This window comes from Meriones unguiculatus, chromosome 17 (assembly GCF_030254825.1).
Source record: "Meriones unguiculatus strain TT.TT164.6M chromosome 17, Bangor_MerUng_6.1, whole genome shotgun sequence".
NCBI lineage: Eukaryota > Metazoa > Chordata > Mammalia > Rodentia > Muridae > Meriones > Meriones unguiculatus.
In genome coordinates, this window is record NC_083364.1 from 15298908 (window position 1) to 15314184 (window position 15277).

The 15277-nt window shown below is 49.0% G+C and overlaps 1 protein-coding gene across 2 annotated transcripts in view; it reads right to left on the reverse strand.

Annotated features, from left to right (window-relative positions):
• LOC110548891 (ultra-long-chain fatty acid omega-hydroxylase) overlaps window positions 1-15277 on the reverse strand; it is a 44543-nt gene that overhangs the window by 23159 nt on the left and 6107 nt on the right. Inside the window, exons 1-2 of one of the 2 annotated variants that reach the window (XM_021637547.2) lie at window positions 13013-13104; window positions 2299-2395 (exon numbers count right to left, since the gene is read on the reverse strand). The gene's annotated coding sequence lies outside the window, so the exon portion shown is untranslated. Of the gene's footprint in view, window positions 1-2298; window positions 2396-13012; window positions 13105-15277 lie in introns of those variants that run through there. The other variant, XM_060371031.1, reaches the window with a different exon arrangement.

The following is a 15277-nucleotide window of genomic DNA, read 5'->3' on the forward strand; positions in this document are numbered from 1 at the left end:
CTTTTAACTGCTAAGCCATCTCTCCGCCCCTACTTTTCCCCCCCTTATTTTCTTTTCTATTTGTTTGTGTGTTTATTTATGTTGGTTTATTATTTATTTTGCAGACAGGTGCTCTAAGCTCCTTCCATATCTCCAGCCCCAGGGAGCCCTCCTATCATAAGGCTTTCTGTGCCTGAACACAGATGGTCAGAGACCTGGGAGGCAGCACACATACACACGAAGTAGCCCTCAACCAGTGGCCCAAGGGTCTTAGAAAATCAGCACTCCAGCTCTCACTCCCCCACTGTGTGTGTGTGTGTGTGTGTGTGTGTGTGTGTGTGTGTGTGTAACGGCACTGAGACATGTGTTCTATGCGGAGTTCCCAGCAGGATTAACTCCGGCAGCCCAAAGCAAGAACTTTCCTGATTGGCTTTCTCCCTTCTCTTTCTTACTTTCTCTTCTCACTTTTTTTTTTATTTAAAGCGAAGATTCACATGATATACAACATCACTTTTCTTAACTTTTGGAAATGTACGTGTTTAATTGTGTATGTGTGGCTTGTGTGTTTAATGGTCTATGTGTGTCTTGTGTGTTTGTGTATGTGTGTCTTGTGTGTTGGTTTGCCCACTCTTGCGAAGGTGCCTTCAAAGGCCAAAAGCAGTGGGTCCCCTGGGTCTTGCACTCTGAGCAGCTGTGAGCCACTGGGTGCTGGGAACAGAACTCCCCTCCTCTGTAAGAGCAGTACACACCTTAACCACTGAGCCATCTTCCTAACCCCTAAAATGCCATTTTTAAATGAGCAATTCATACAACAGAGTATTAATTTGGCCAAAAAAAAAGAATAGTCTGTTGTTTTGGCCAAAGAAATACTGGAAATCATCAGTTAAGTAAAAATAAGTCACTCGGCTTTCTTCCATTGATTCATTGATTGAAACAGTGTCTTACTATGTGGCCCAGTCTGGCCTTTAACTCTCGGTATGAAATGATACTGTGCTTCAGCCTCCTAAGTAGATGGGACTGAAGGTTTGTGCCACAGCACAGGGCAAAGGAGACAAGTCAAACACAGGGAAAAATGACAAGCCAAGCATGGTAGCGCATGCTTATATTCCCAGTACCCAGGAAGCGGAGGCAGGAGGATTACAAGTGAGACTATCCTGGGCTGTACAGCTAAAAAGAAGGGCACACACATTCTCTCTCACACGCGAATACATTTTTTAAAGTTCACTGAAATACAATAGTGATTATTTAAAGTCTGAGAAGGACGCTGAGCGTGGAGGCAAAAGCTGACAAACCCCTGATCCTACAAAGACTAAGACAAGAAGGTCTGAGGGGCTGGAGGGATGGCTCAGTGGTTAAGAACACGCCGTGCTCTTCCAGAGGACCAAGTTTGGTTCCCAGAGCACCACCTCAAGCAGCTCACAAACACTTCCAGAGGATCCAATGCCCTCTTCTGGCTTCCTCAGGCACCTGCATATGTACATATCCACATATATCCACACATAAAAGGGAAAGAAAAGAAATTGCACCCAAGGTTTGTTCAGCTCACACAATAGGTTTCAGGCCAGACCAACAAAGACTTCTTAATGAGATTCCGTCTCAAAATAAAAAGAAAACAGTGAGTCTGGAAGCCAAGTGTGGCGGTGTACGCCTGAAATCTCAGCACCTGAGAAACTCAGGCTGACACCACCCCGGGCTGCAGAGTATGTGCCAAGCCAGAACTGCCTCAGAGTGGATCCTGTCACAAAAATAAACACTTAATAAGAATTATGACACTAATAAGGAAGTAAGGCTTTAGTGGCATTTAGCACTTTTATCATGCTGTTCGATCGTCGCACCTCTCTAGAGCACTTTGATCAGAAAAACACCCAATGCCCCTTAGCCGTCGCTTCCCCGTCCTCCTTCCGTACAAAATTTGTCATCTATTGATCTTCCTCCCTCCCTTCCTTCTTGTCGCCTTTCCTTTTTAAATCTGTTTTTGAAACAGGCATGGAGCACAGGCTAGCCTCAGGCTCACTGTGTAGCTGAGGCTGGCTCTGATCCTCTTGCAGGGCACTGCCTCCTAAGTACTGTGGAGAACATGGTGGGCCATCCCACCCAGGTCGCTTGGGGCCTGGCGTCCCTCGTGATTCTGAGGGTTTGCCTGGCTTATTCCAAGTTCAGCCACACTGGCAGGGACCCTCGCTGTGATGTTTGTACTGCTGAGGACCAGCCGTGCTCTGGCTCACCCGCTCATCTGCTGATGGACATTGGGTCTGTTTCCGTCTCTAGGGACGGGGAAACATGCTACTCTTGTTCATGGGCATGTGTGTTCCTTTGTACCTGCGTTCAGCTCTCTTGGCTTTCTTCTTTCTTTACTGGTATTTGCTGAAGTTGTTCTCAGGTAAGTTACTGGTGCTCCTTGACTTAGGGTCCGCTCCTGAGGAAAATAAAGCAGAAGCGTGACTAGAAGAGGGAGCAGGGATACAGCGCTCTCCATGCATAGCACCAAACACCCAGGCCGGTGAAGACATTGTCTCCGGGAGTCCTCCACACAGCAGGAGGTTGCATTTCAGCTCTGTTCCTCCAAATCAAGGAAGAAATGAGTCCCAGGCACGTGTGTCAGCTGTAGAGCGTCTGCCTGGAGTGCCCCAGAGAGAGGCTGGGGGTGTGGCTCGGGCGCGGTGTAGACCTTCTCCCTAGAACCGTCCCCCCAAGGGCTAAGGTATGTCAGGGCAGAACGCTGGCTCAGCATGCCCAAAGCCCTCAGCTTAATTCCTAGCACTGAACAGATAAAGTAGAATAAAATAAAATGCAATTCTGGCGCTGAAGTGGAGAAGCTGGAATCTGTGGGCGCCATGGAGGAGAACGTGAAGAGTCCAACCACTTTGGAAAGCACTCCAACCGCTCCTTTGACAACTAGGCAGAAAGGGGTGTGTGGTGGTGTCTGCCCTTTTTAGCACTCCGCAGGTTGAGGCAGGAGGATCAGGAGGGCTAGCCCATCCTCAGCTACTAGGCTAAGCTAAACGAGACCTTATCTTTTTATTAAAGACACATGCATGCTTGTACACGCACACACACTCACACACTCACATACGCACACACTCACACAAACACACACACACACACACACACACACACACACACATGAGGCCAAAGAGATGGTCCCACGGGTAAAGGCACTCAACGTCAAGTCTGATGACTTGTGTTTGACCCCTGGAGCCCCCACAGTGAAAGGAGAGAATCAACTCCCATAAGTTTTCCTATGACTTCTACATGTATGCCATGGTATGTGCACAAACATACACACACACACACACCTAATATAAAACTAGAATAACATAATCCAGCAAGTCTACCTCTGGGTGTATATCCAGATGAAAGACCTCAAAGAGTTATTTGTACAGCTTGTCCAAAAAAGCCCAAACCGCCCTATCGATGGACAGGTGACTGGATAAGGAAGAGACGGTATATGCACACTGCAGAATATGATTCAGCAAAGACCAGGAAGGGGAAGTCAGACGTGTGCTCTGATACAGGTGAAATAAGCCCACTGCAAAAAGGTCAGTATTAACTAGACATCACAGCTTATGAATTAACTCCAGCCCCCGGGAGGCTGAGGCGGGAGGATCGTGCACTCAAGGTCAGCCTGGGCTATCTAGTGAGACTCTTGTCTTGTAAAACAAACAAACGAAAAACCAGCGCGATAGCGCTGCTTTATTTATAGAAAGATAGATTGCGTCATTTGAGGTTGTGGAGATGGAAGCAGCGTGGAAGATTCTGGTGCAAGAGAGAGCCACGTGCTAGCACTAAGGTCAGACAGCCCACAATCTGTAACAGTGCCAGGGCACCCAGTGCCTCTGCCTCCATGGGCACCTGTACTGACAAGCACAAACCTGCACAGATACATGAACACATACACATAAATGTTTAAGTAATAAAAATAAACCTCAGAGGATGGGGGGGGGCTGGAGGGATGGCGTGGAGGCTCATGAAGAGGATCCGCTTCTCGGCACACAAATGGCGGTTCCCAGCCATACACGGCTCCTGTTCCAAAGGGTCCAATTCCCCACCTCTTCTGACCTCCTTGGGTGCCCCGAGCACATGTGATACACTGGCAAACATGCAGATGGAATATTTATATGCATGAAATTAATTTTTAAAAGAAATGGGTAGCATTTCACCTGGGCAGCTCCCAGGGCACACACCCAGAACTCTTCATTTGTTTAACAGTTTAACAGTAGCTGATGAGAAAGTCAGCCATGACTGAGGCCATCCACGGAGACCTTTTCCGCCACGCCTCTGCCCACCACGCCCTCGCTAACTGCTCCCCAGGTCTTTCTTCAGAAGGCTGGTTGGCGAAGGCCTTGCGAGGCCCAATAAAGTGTGTGACTCAGTTCTAAGCACTGGAGTTAACGTGGTGAACATGACAGACGTGGCCAGGGAGCTAGGGGGAGGGGACCACATAAGGCATTAATGCAACCAGGTATCTAGTGAGACTGCCAAGGGAGCAGAGGGGAGTGGCCCTCAGGAACATTCTTCCAGGAGGACATTTTACACGTATTTATTTATTTGTATGTCATGGTGCCATGCTGAGGTCAGAGGACAATTTGCAAAAATTGGTCCTTTCCTTGCACCACACAGGATTAGCAGATAAAACTCTGTCGGGCACATGGCAAGTGGCTTCACCTGTGGAACCACCTCTCCGAGGTGATACTTTCCAATCCCCGGAACCTGGCTTGGGGAGCCTTCCTTCTTTCCTTCCTCCATTTCCCTCCCTTTTTTCTGCCTTTGTCTTATTTTTTAGTTACGTTCACTTGTCTGTGTATGTATTGAGGAGGCAGAACACTGCCTTGTGTGTGTGTGTGTGTGTGTGTGTGTGTGTGTGTGTGTGTGTACAGGAGACAGCCTTCAGGAACAGCTTTTCCCTAAGTATGGAACTCAAACAGTCATGCGTACTGGCAGGCACCTTTATGCCCTGAGCCATTCCCCAGATCTGGCTCTCATTTGCTTGTTTGTCTCTGTTTTGTGGCTCCCAGACTGGCCTTCAGCTACAGACCTTCCCGCCTCAGTTCTTCACTGCAAGGATTATAAGCATATACCACCATTAACAGCTTTCTTTTGTGTGTGTGTGTGTGTGTGTGTGTGTGATTGTGTCATGCACACCAGGTTTCATTCTCCAATTGCTCTCCACCTTCCTCCCACCACCAGCACTGTCTGTCTTTGAACCCACAGCTCACTGGTTTGACCAGCTGACTGGCTGACAAGTATCATGAATCCTCCTGTCCTGCTTTCCCAAAGGGGAAGACTCACACACATGCCCAGCTTTTCACGTGGGTGCTGAGAAGCAGGCTCAGATCTGCATGCTCACCAGCGAAACCATCATCATCCCCCTAAGCGCTTGCTCTAACACCGTCCACGGTCCCCGCTGTCTTCAGCCTGGTTCTGGAGCCCCTTAGGAGTCCCACTTTCAGCGCTCTTCCTCACCAAGGGTCTTTCCTGGTCCAGTATAGTGTCCTCTTCTCATGCAAGTTGTAGATGTGGAGGTTTCTTAGCTCTATTCTCTCCCTTCCTTCCTGTGCACACTACTGGGGGACCCCACACCACTCCTAGGCCTTCAGCAATCTCATACCAAAGCTGACTCCTGTGCCGCAGCACCCAATGTTAGTTTGCCCCTGACGTGTTTAGAAGATTCCCAGACTTTCAGATTTTTACATCACCCCCTTTCTACACTCAAACATGTTTCATATATATGTGTGTATATATATATATATATATATACACGTATATATATTAAGGCTGGAGAGATGGCTCCACAGTTAAAAACACTTGCTGCTCTTACAGAGGACCCACAACAGCCAGCTCACAAACATAAAACTCTAGCTCCAGGGTGTTCCCAAGATTCTGGCTTCTAAAGTCACCTGCATTTGTGTGTGTGTGTGTGTGTGTGTGTGTGTGTGCGTGCATCTTTAAAAATGAATCTTTAATAACACTAGGAAAAACTATGTGTAGCAATACAACTTTCATATTAAATAACTACAACAGAATGCTTTTATATAGTTTTAAACAGAAGGAAAGAGAGGGGGATTTTTAGGTTACAAAGCCCTCCCACAAAAACAATTTTTTCAATCTCTTTTTTTCTGAGTGGGTCAGTTCAACGAGTGTATTCAGTGACTGGTCTTGTTCAGTTCCTGTTGCACCAATGGTCAACAAAATTATTTTAAAGCCAAGTTTCACAACCATTGCCTCAGAATGTGATGTGCTGGCGAATGCTTTTGCAATGCAGAACGGCTCTTCTTCAAGTCCGTCTTCCCACTGCGCATGTGCCCAGCACAGTGGTGGTCTCCCGTGGCTTGCCCTTACTGCCACAGTGTTCCCTGGTACACACAGAAGCTAAAAGCATCTTCTGGAAATAAAATCAGCAAGCCAGCAAGATGGCCCAGTGGAAAAGGTGCTTGCTGCTAAAGCTGGCAGCCTGATTTCAATCCCTGGGATCCAATCAACTACCAAAAGTTGTCCTGTGACCTCTACACATGCTCCATCAACATGCACACACATGTACACACACACACACACACACACACACACACACGTGCACACACACACAAATAAATTTTTTTAAATATAAAATTTAAATCAGATCATGGACTTCCCTGCTCAAAATCCTCCCATGAGTGATGTTCAGACACTTTGCCCAGACTATGACACCCTGTATGACATGGCCTCTGGTTTTTCCAGTAATACTCTTTCCCACTCTCTCCTTCTCACTGACAGTGACTACTCCAGCCTACTCCAGCCTCGGGCCAAACTGCTTCTCACCTCTGAGCTTCTCCTCCACTCACATGCCTTTCCCTTGCTATGCCCACACGGGCTCCTTCTCATTGCCAAGCCCAGCCCTGTCGACAGCCTATTTCCTCTCACACCAGTCAGCCTCCACCTTTCCATCACTCTCAGAAGAATGAGTGAGCACCAGCCGTAGGCTGTCGCTTTCACTGTCGTTAAAGCCAGCTAACAACTCAGTGCAGGCACAGCAAAAACCATCTTGGCATTGAAAAGGGGGATTGCCATGTGAAGGAATCTTGGCTAGAGGACCCCTGGCTTTGGTTCTGCAGACTGCGCAAGGACAGGAAGGGTTCTGAAGCCCTGTGCCCACCTCACCTCAGCCCACCTGAGGTCAGACTCCCAGTTCTGTCCCTGGGAGGAGGAGGAGCTGTGTTCTCCAACTGAGAGTTTCTTAGGTGAGGTGGTTCCTCTTTTGAAAAAATGGGAATGATGTGAAAAGGTCTCTTGGATGCCCAAGAAAGGCCTTGATAAACGAGTCATTGAGGGGCCTGGTTCAGTGGCCTCAGTTCAACCCCAACACCATGGAAGGAGAGAACCAAGTCCTGCAAGTTGTCTTTGGACCTCAGATACTCTCCAAGGCATGTGTGGCATCACAGCAATATAAATAGATGTTTTGCTTTTTTGTTGTTGTTTTGTTTTTAGATAGGCTCACAATATGTAGCACCTCCTGGCCTGGATCTCACTCCGTAGACCAGGCTGGCCTTGAACTCACAGAGATCCTCCTGCCTCTGCCTCCCAAGTGTTGGGATTAAAGGCAAGGGCTTCCATTCTTGGCCTAGTAAACACAATTTGTTTAGAAAGTATCTGTAATTTTGGGACAATCATGCGTTCCAGACCCCGCTCCAAGAAGAAGAAGAAGAAGAGGAAGAAGAAGAAGAAGAAGAAGAAGAAGAAGAAGAAGAAGAAGAAGAAGAAGAAGAAGAAGAAGGAAAGAAAGAAAGAAAGAAAGAAAGAAAGAAAGAAAGAAAGAAAGAAAGAAAGAAAGAAAGAAAGAAAGAAAACTAATAGCATTAATCAGTGTTGGGGAAATAGTTCAATGGTAAAAGCACTTGCTGTGCAGGCATGAGCACAGAGCTCAGATGCGCAGCCCACACACAGAAAGCTGACATGGCTGTACCTGGGACTCCGGTGCCATCAGGCTAAAAACAGGAGGGCAGCTGAGGCCTGCAGTGTGACCTTTCCCCTCACCAGCGAGCTCCGGCTTCAGGGAGAGACCTTGTCTCAGGGGAATAACTTGGAGAGTGAATTCCTCCTCTGGGCTTCACATGCATGCCTACAAATAATATTTGCACGTGCACACACAGAACACACACACACACATAAACGTTACAAAAAGTTTTGAGGGCCGGCAAGATGGCTCGCAGACGAAGGTGCTTGGTGACAAGCCTGACAATCTGGGTTCAATCCACGGCACCCACGTGGTGGAAAGAGAAAACCAGTTCCTTCAAATTGTCTTTGAATCTTCACATGGGCCTTTCTTCCCAGTGCTTGAGACACACTCTGTGAGTTTGAAGCCAACCAGGATTACATAGTGAGTCCAGGCCAACCGGAGCTAAATAGTAAGATCTTATCTGTAAAAAAAATCGTTTTGAAGTGCAACTGCCACAGGAAACAATTTGGCTGTTCTCGGAGAGTTAAAGCTTAAATTATCATGTGACTAAGTAATTCCACTTTTAGGTGTATACCCAAAAAACTGTAAAACAAGTTTTCAAAGAATTTTCATGCCGGTATGATTCACAACGGTCAAAATTCAAAGTCAAAACTGAGCAGAGATGAAAAGATGTGTCAAACACGGCATATTGGTGCAATGGAATGCTATTCAGACATGAGAAAGAATAAGGCCTTTGTAATGCTAGAAAACCTGAAAACATGATTCTGGGTGAAAGATGGAAGACGTAAAGGCCTCACACACCATCTGTGACCCTAGAGATAGGAAATGTCCAGAATACAAAAGCCCACAGGCTGAAAAGCAGACTAGTGAAGTCGGGGATGGGGTGGGAGGGTGGGCAGGGACTGCTAGAGGACAAGAGGTCTCCTTTTGGAGCCCCGAAGAAATCCTGGGCGCCCACCATCTTGGAAGGAACTAGAATCAAATGTCGAGTGCACTGTAACAGAGTTATTTCCTCCAATGGAGGAGTGCAGCTAAGCGTTGGTGTGTGAGCACAGCATGTGCAAGAACATGACAGCGTGTGCAAGGGCATGACAGCGTGTGCAAGGCCACGGATTCAGTCCTTAATGTCAAAAAAGTTAATTTCACCGTGAGTAGCTAAGCCTCAATAAAAGACACGTATATGGAGCCCAAAAGACGATTCGGTGGATATCTGCCACACGCACCTGACGACCTCAGCTCGATGCCTAGAACCCAGATTAAAAGCGCATACTGTGCAGGGTACGGTGGCGCACGCCTGCAATCCCAGAACTCAGGGAGGCTCAGGCAGGCGGATCTCTGTGAGTTCGAGGCCAGCCTGGTCTACACAGTGAGTGCAGGACAGCCAAGGCTACACAGATAAGCCCTGTCTCAAAACAAAACAAAACCCAAACAAAAGCACATAGTGCTCTTCCAGAGGACCTGAGTCCAGTTCCTGGCACCCACACTGGGTGTCTCACAAGTACCTGTGATTTTAGCTCCAGGGGAGCCGACACCCCTTCTTGGCCTCCACAGGGGCCTGCATTCATGTGCACAACCACACATGTACATGCTTGCACACATCTTTACAAATAGAGGGGGGAGTAACAATCACACAATAGCCAATTGGACAGGCTCCAATCCCAGCGTTTGGGAGGCCAAGGTAGGACACAGGGTGAGCAGGAGTCTGAGGCCAGCCTGAGCTGTGCAATAAGACGTTTTGTTTTGTTTTGTTTTGTTTTGTTTTGTTTTGTTTTGTTTTGTTTTGTTGGCAATATGGTCCTGGCAAGAAGGCTCAGACTCACTGTGTAAAGGTACTCACTAACACCCAGCCCACACACACTACACACACTACACACACACACACACACACACACACACACACACCAGTATAAATAAATGTATTAAAATCCCACACTATAAATAAAAGTAGTAAAATGTAATAATTTGGGGCTGGGTGTAGTGGCACGCCTTTAATCCCAGCACTCAGAAGGCAGAGGCAGATGGATCTCTGTGAGCTCAAGGCTAGCTGGTCTACAGAATTCCAGGCCAACCAAAGCTACATAGTGAGACCTTGTCTAGAAAAAAAATAAATTAAGAATATGTAGCAATATAATAACAACTGGGTTTATCCTCTGAGGTCGTTAGGGAGAGTTCAGTGATTTTGGATTCAAATAGTGTCTTGCTGGGCAGTGGTGGTGCACGCCTTCAATCTTGGCACTCAGGAGGCAGAGGCAGGCAGATCTCTGTGAGCCAGCATGGTCTACAGAGCAAGTTCCAGGACAGCCAAGGCCACACAGAGAAACCCTATCTCAGAAAAAGAAAAGAAAGAAAGAAAAGAAATAGCATCTCATAGCCCAGGCTAGGCTAAACTTGCTCTATAGTCCAGCTGGCTTGGAACTCAGTATCCTTCTGCCTCGGCCTCTAAAGTGTGGGGTAACAAGCATGAATCTATTCCCACAATTAGCTCAATTGATGGGATGTTCGCCTAGAGTGCATGAAGCCCCGGGTTTAAGCTCCAGCATCATAGAAAAGCAGGTGTGATGGCATATGCCTGTAACCCCAGCACATGGGACGTAGAGGCAGGTGGATCAGAAGGTCAAGATCATCCTCAGCTAGTCAGTTCGAGGCCAGCCTGGACTACAAGAGACACTCTCTTATCAAAATGAAAGTTGGAACAAATCCAAAGCCTGCACCCTAGGAAGGCTGTGGAAGGCTGGCAGGCCATTTCTTCCCTGAATCAGCCCCTAGCGTCTTCCAGATGCCCAGCCTGCCCTGTCACAATACTCCACCCATTCTGCTGGGACTGCTTTATCTGGCATCAGTGGTACCAGCAACCAGCATTACAGCCCAGCCCAGCCCACACCCAGGAAGCGCTGGTTTGTCAAGTTGGGCTGGCCAGCTGCCAGTCAGGAACTTGTTATACAAGGTGTGTGGGCTCACAAAAAAAAAGCTCGGGACATGGACCCCGGCCAGTGGCAGGCACTGCGTACATGCCTTTTCCAGAATGCCAAGCATTGGCCAGGGCTTGACACAGGAACACCCCAAAGTTGATAAATCACCCCACAGCCTCCTTCCTGCCAATAGTCAAGGCAATCTCTTCCTATCCAAGCCTACCCTTGACTCTCAACACAAAACATCTACCTCCCCCTAGAGACTTCTCTCCCCAACCAAAGGACCAGACTCCAGGTCAGAATTGAAAGCAACTGTTTAGGTCTGTTTTTCCACAGGGTGCACCTTGAGTTCTGGGAGTCTGAGGAAAAGATCAAGAGAAACTTACGAGGACAGAACCAAGTTGTCAAATCAAGTAAGGAAGAGTCCCATAAAAGTTTGAAGCCTGTATATTCTTTGTCCCAAAATAGGTCCTGCCTTAAAAGAAGTTTTAAGGTCGTGGCAACCTGGGATGTAATGACCTCTGCATACCACTGCAAACATGGCCACACTTGGACACGAGCCGGAGAAAGGATTCTCTAGGGCTTTCTCCCTTGTAGCTGTGTGACTTGAGACAAGTGTCCACACCTCTCTGAGCCCTGATTGCTTCAGACAGGAACTATATTTCTCCACTTCACAGAGATATGATGACATATAGAATGTTTATGAGCCATTAAAATGGCTCAGTGGGTAAAAGTACCCACTGCCAAGCCTGACAACCTGGGTTCAGTCCCTGACACCCACATGCTTGAAGGGGAGAACAGACTGCCAAAAGCAGTTCTCTAACTTCCACCTCTGAGCCGAAACAATGCACACGCACACACAAAGTAAAACAAACAAAAAAAATATTGAATACGTAAGGTGCCCACTCACTATAACGCACAGTTCCATGTGAAGCTGTCATCTTGTTACCTGTTCATCTCTGCTGGCTGGACATCTGGGATTTACAGAACAAAGCCCAAGGCTAGTCCAGGAGGAGAGACGAGGCCTCATTCTCCGAATATCTCCCAGGTCATCCAAGCCCTCTGCTGTTACCAGCTCTGGTCACAGCCAAGACATGAACCCATAGCTAATGTTACCTCTCAGAAACCCAAGCTGGGAGCTACAGAGACGCCGGGGCCAGCAGAAAGTGGCCCAGGATTTTGAGGTCAGCCAGGGTTGGTTTGTTCCAATCCCAGCTTGCCCACTGACTGTCCACAGGTCTGTGCTCTCTTTCTCCAACCCTCCGACCCCCACCACCACCACCAATCAAATCAGAGTCCTCAGGGACCTCAGGGGGCTTCACCTTCAAGTCGTTAGATGTTACAAGCTCTTGCTGGAGTCAGCTCCAAGGCAGAAAAATTGGGACAGGAGGGAACACGTGGAGACAGGGTTTAATTGTGGAGCAAGAGGTGCTGTAGGAACTGTGGAGGTAGATCAGCCTATAAAGGGACTCTGAGCCAGGACCCCCCGCTTGCCCACGCACAGGCCAAAGGCAGCCTCTTTCTCCCTATCCCTCACCTCAAGCCAGGGCTCCGCCAAGTAGGGAGCCACAGTCCCTTGCAAGGACCAAGCTGGACAGCTCGTCAACGGTTCTAAATGGGGGTGGGCCAGGCCCCTGAGACCCCCCAGACAGCACTTATGAGGCAAATACCACCTTTGACTGACTTCCAGAGCTCATAGCTAAAAGTAGAGGGGCTGGGACGCTGTTTTACTTTTAAAGAGGGAAACTTGGAAATGCTGACACTTCTGTGGATGGTAAAGGCTGGACCACAAGAGAAGACCCATCAGCAAGACGGGCAGCTTCAAGCATTCTGAAAAACCTGTACCAAGAACTACACCCCAACTCGGGCCTCCTCTTCAAGACAGTATCATCAGAGACTCAGGCAGTCCCTGCAAGGAGGTGTCCCAGAGCAAGAATCTTTGGCCCAAGAAGCGCCCCTTCCTCTATCTCCACCATCAGCACTCAAAAATAAGTAACTCCCAGGACACCAGGGCTCACTCAGAAAATTAGAATGGCACAGCCCCAGCAACCTTCCGGGATACATCGACATCTCAATCCACCGACTATCCTGGTCATTCAGCCTCATCGCTGGTCGCGGGGTCCTGGAATTAGCTGCGCCCTCAGTTGTGCGCTCCGCCCCGCTCAGGCCATAGCCGCTGGACCCGCGCACTCACCGGCTCTCAGCGTGCCTCGCTGGATCCAGATCCGCAGGTGCTCGGACTGTACTGTCTGACAGCCCTATCCCTTTAAACCTTCCCGGCTGAGCCCCAGCCCCGCTCAAGCTCCAGGCTGAGCCCTAAGCCCCGCCTCACAACCGCGGGGCCACGCCCACGCTGGCAACGCCCCTGCCCTGTCGCTTGCCAGCCTCCCCGCTGCCCTCCCCTCCCCCCCCCCCCGAGATCCTGAGGGCTTACTAGACGCCAGACTAGGACACTGGAACAGACAAAGAAAGGAAGAGCTTTACAGACAGAGATGGAGACGTGGAAACTCAGACAGCTAAGAGCTCGAACCTTCAGACTCCCGGGTCCTTTTAGAGCCTCAGTTCTCCTCTGGGTCACCCATCTCCCACACCAGCCCCTCAGAGCCCCAAGGCAGAACCGGCTTCCAAGCTTGCACCTCTGAGACCGGCACTGTCCCACAGGAGTGTTCTCTGAGGGCTCTCAAGAGTTCGCAGGCTCCATCAGGCCAAGGTGGAGGACTCCCTGCTTCTCCTGAACCCTGCCCTACCGGCCCTCCTGGGTCGGATTCTGCAGCTGTCCCTCCAGTGCACCCTCCCCTCCCCCGCCCCCCATCTCTTGTCCCAGCAGGAGAATCACGAATTACAGGCCAGCCTGGGCTAATTAAGGAAACCGTGGAGAGACAGACAGACAGACAGACAGACAGACAGACAGACAGATAGATAGAAAAGGGAGAGGGAGTGCTGAAGAATGGAGAAAGGAGTCAGAGATTTAAAGCACTTGTTCACAGCTGCTTGTATGCAATTCCAGTGCCAGAGGGTTGGAGGGGCCAGAGGCTCTGCACTCACGTGTATACACCCCCACACACATTCACACACATACAATAACCAAAAATGATTTTTAAAAAAAATCTTTAAATAAAAATAGTAAAACTTTCAAAGGACAAAAGAAAAGGAGGGGACAGCCAGATGGCTCATCAGGTTAACGGTGTTTGCCACCGAGCATGACTTTGAGTTCAGTTCTCAGGACTCTTGTATCGGAAGGACAGAACCAGCTCCCACAGGTGGTTCTCCAGGCTCGCCAAAGACCACTGGGACCCACACACCACAGAAATAAAGGCGGAATGTAGAGATGACTCGCAAGTTAAGAGCACTTGTTCTTGCAGAGGCCTCAAGTTCAGTTCCCAGCACCTACCTAACAGCTTACAACCATCTCCAACTCCAGTTCCAAGGGCTCCAACACCATCTTCTGACCCTGAGGGCACCGGGCAGGCATGTGCTGCCGTTACACACGTGCAGCCAGGGCACTCTCGTACACAAAATAAAACAAACACTACATCTAAAAACAGATAAATTCTAAATGAATAAGTGCAAATAGAGAAGAGAGAGGGGGAGGGTCTCCAGAAGCACGAGCCTATTCAGCTCCCGTCTCAGCCCAGCCCACCCACTCACAGGCACGCTGACTTGAACCGGGATGTGGTCCTTGGCCAGCCCATCTGCTCCAGAAGTGTCCAGTCAGACCTTATGGCTGGACTGTGAAGGTTGGTGGGTAGGCAAGCAACTGACTTGGGTCAATGGGCAGAGAGAGAGGAGAACCAATTTAAGACAGTTTAAGAAGCCCCTATCTTCAGGAACCCTCTCTCACGAGATACTCCACTCTGGGGGGGGGGGGTTGGAGAGATAGGGATTTGAAGTGAAGAATGGGAGATAGAAATAAGTGAAGCTTTCCTGTATGAAAGCCACAGAAGAAAGTGCAGACCAGGTGCCCTGAAGCTTGTGACATTCGAGCTAGGCCTGTGGAGAGAGGTTGGATTTCACCAGGCTCACCAGAGGGGGTGGGGCTCAGGCACAGAGAAACCGGAAGGTATAGTCTGGCAGGTAGCTTTTCCTGGCCTGGGATGTGAGAGACCAGGAGGCTGAAGGTTCCAGAAGGGCAATGAGGGTCAGTTTCAGAGGCAAGGGGTTGATCTGGTTGGCAATGGGGAGTCACTGATGGTGTCTGAGCAGGGCAGGAGCCCCATGCTGTTTGCCAGTTTTAAAGTATTATAGAGTCTGCTCTTCTCTTTAGCTGTGTGAATTTGCTGCTGCTGCTGCTGATGATGATGATGATGATGATGATGATGATGATAAGGATTTTACTAGGGACACTAGAAGGTATACAAATTCCCAAAGGCTGAGAGCTTGAGAAGGATCTTTCTAGTGGAGACCTGGCCAGAGTTGGGGCAATTTGCTGGGGCTGGGCCCAAGACCTTCAGTCACAGGC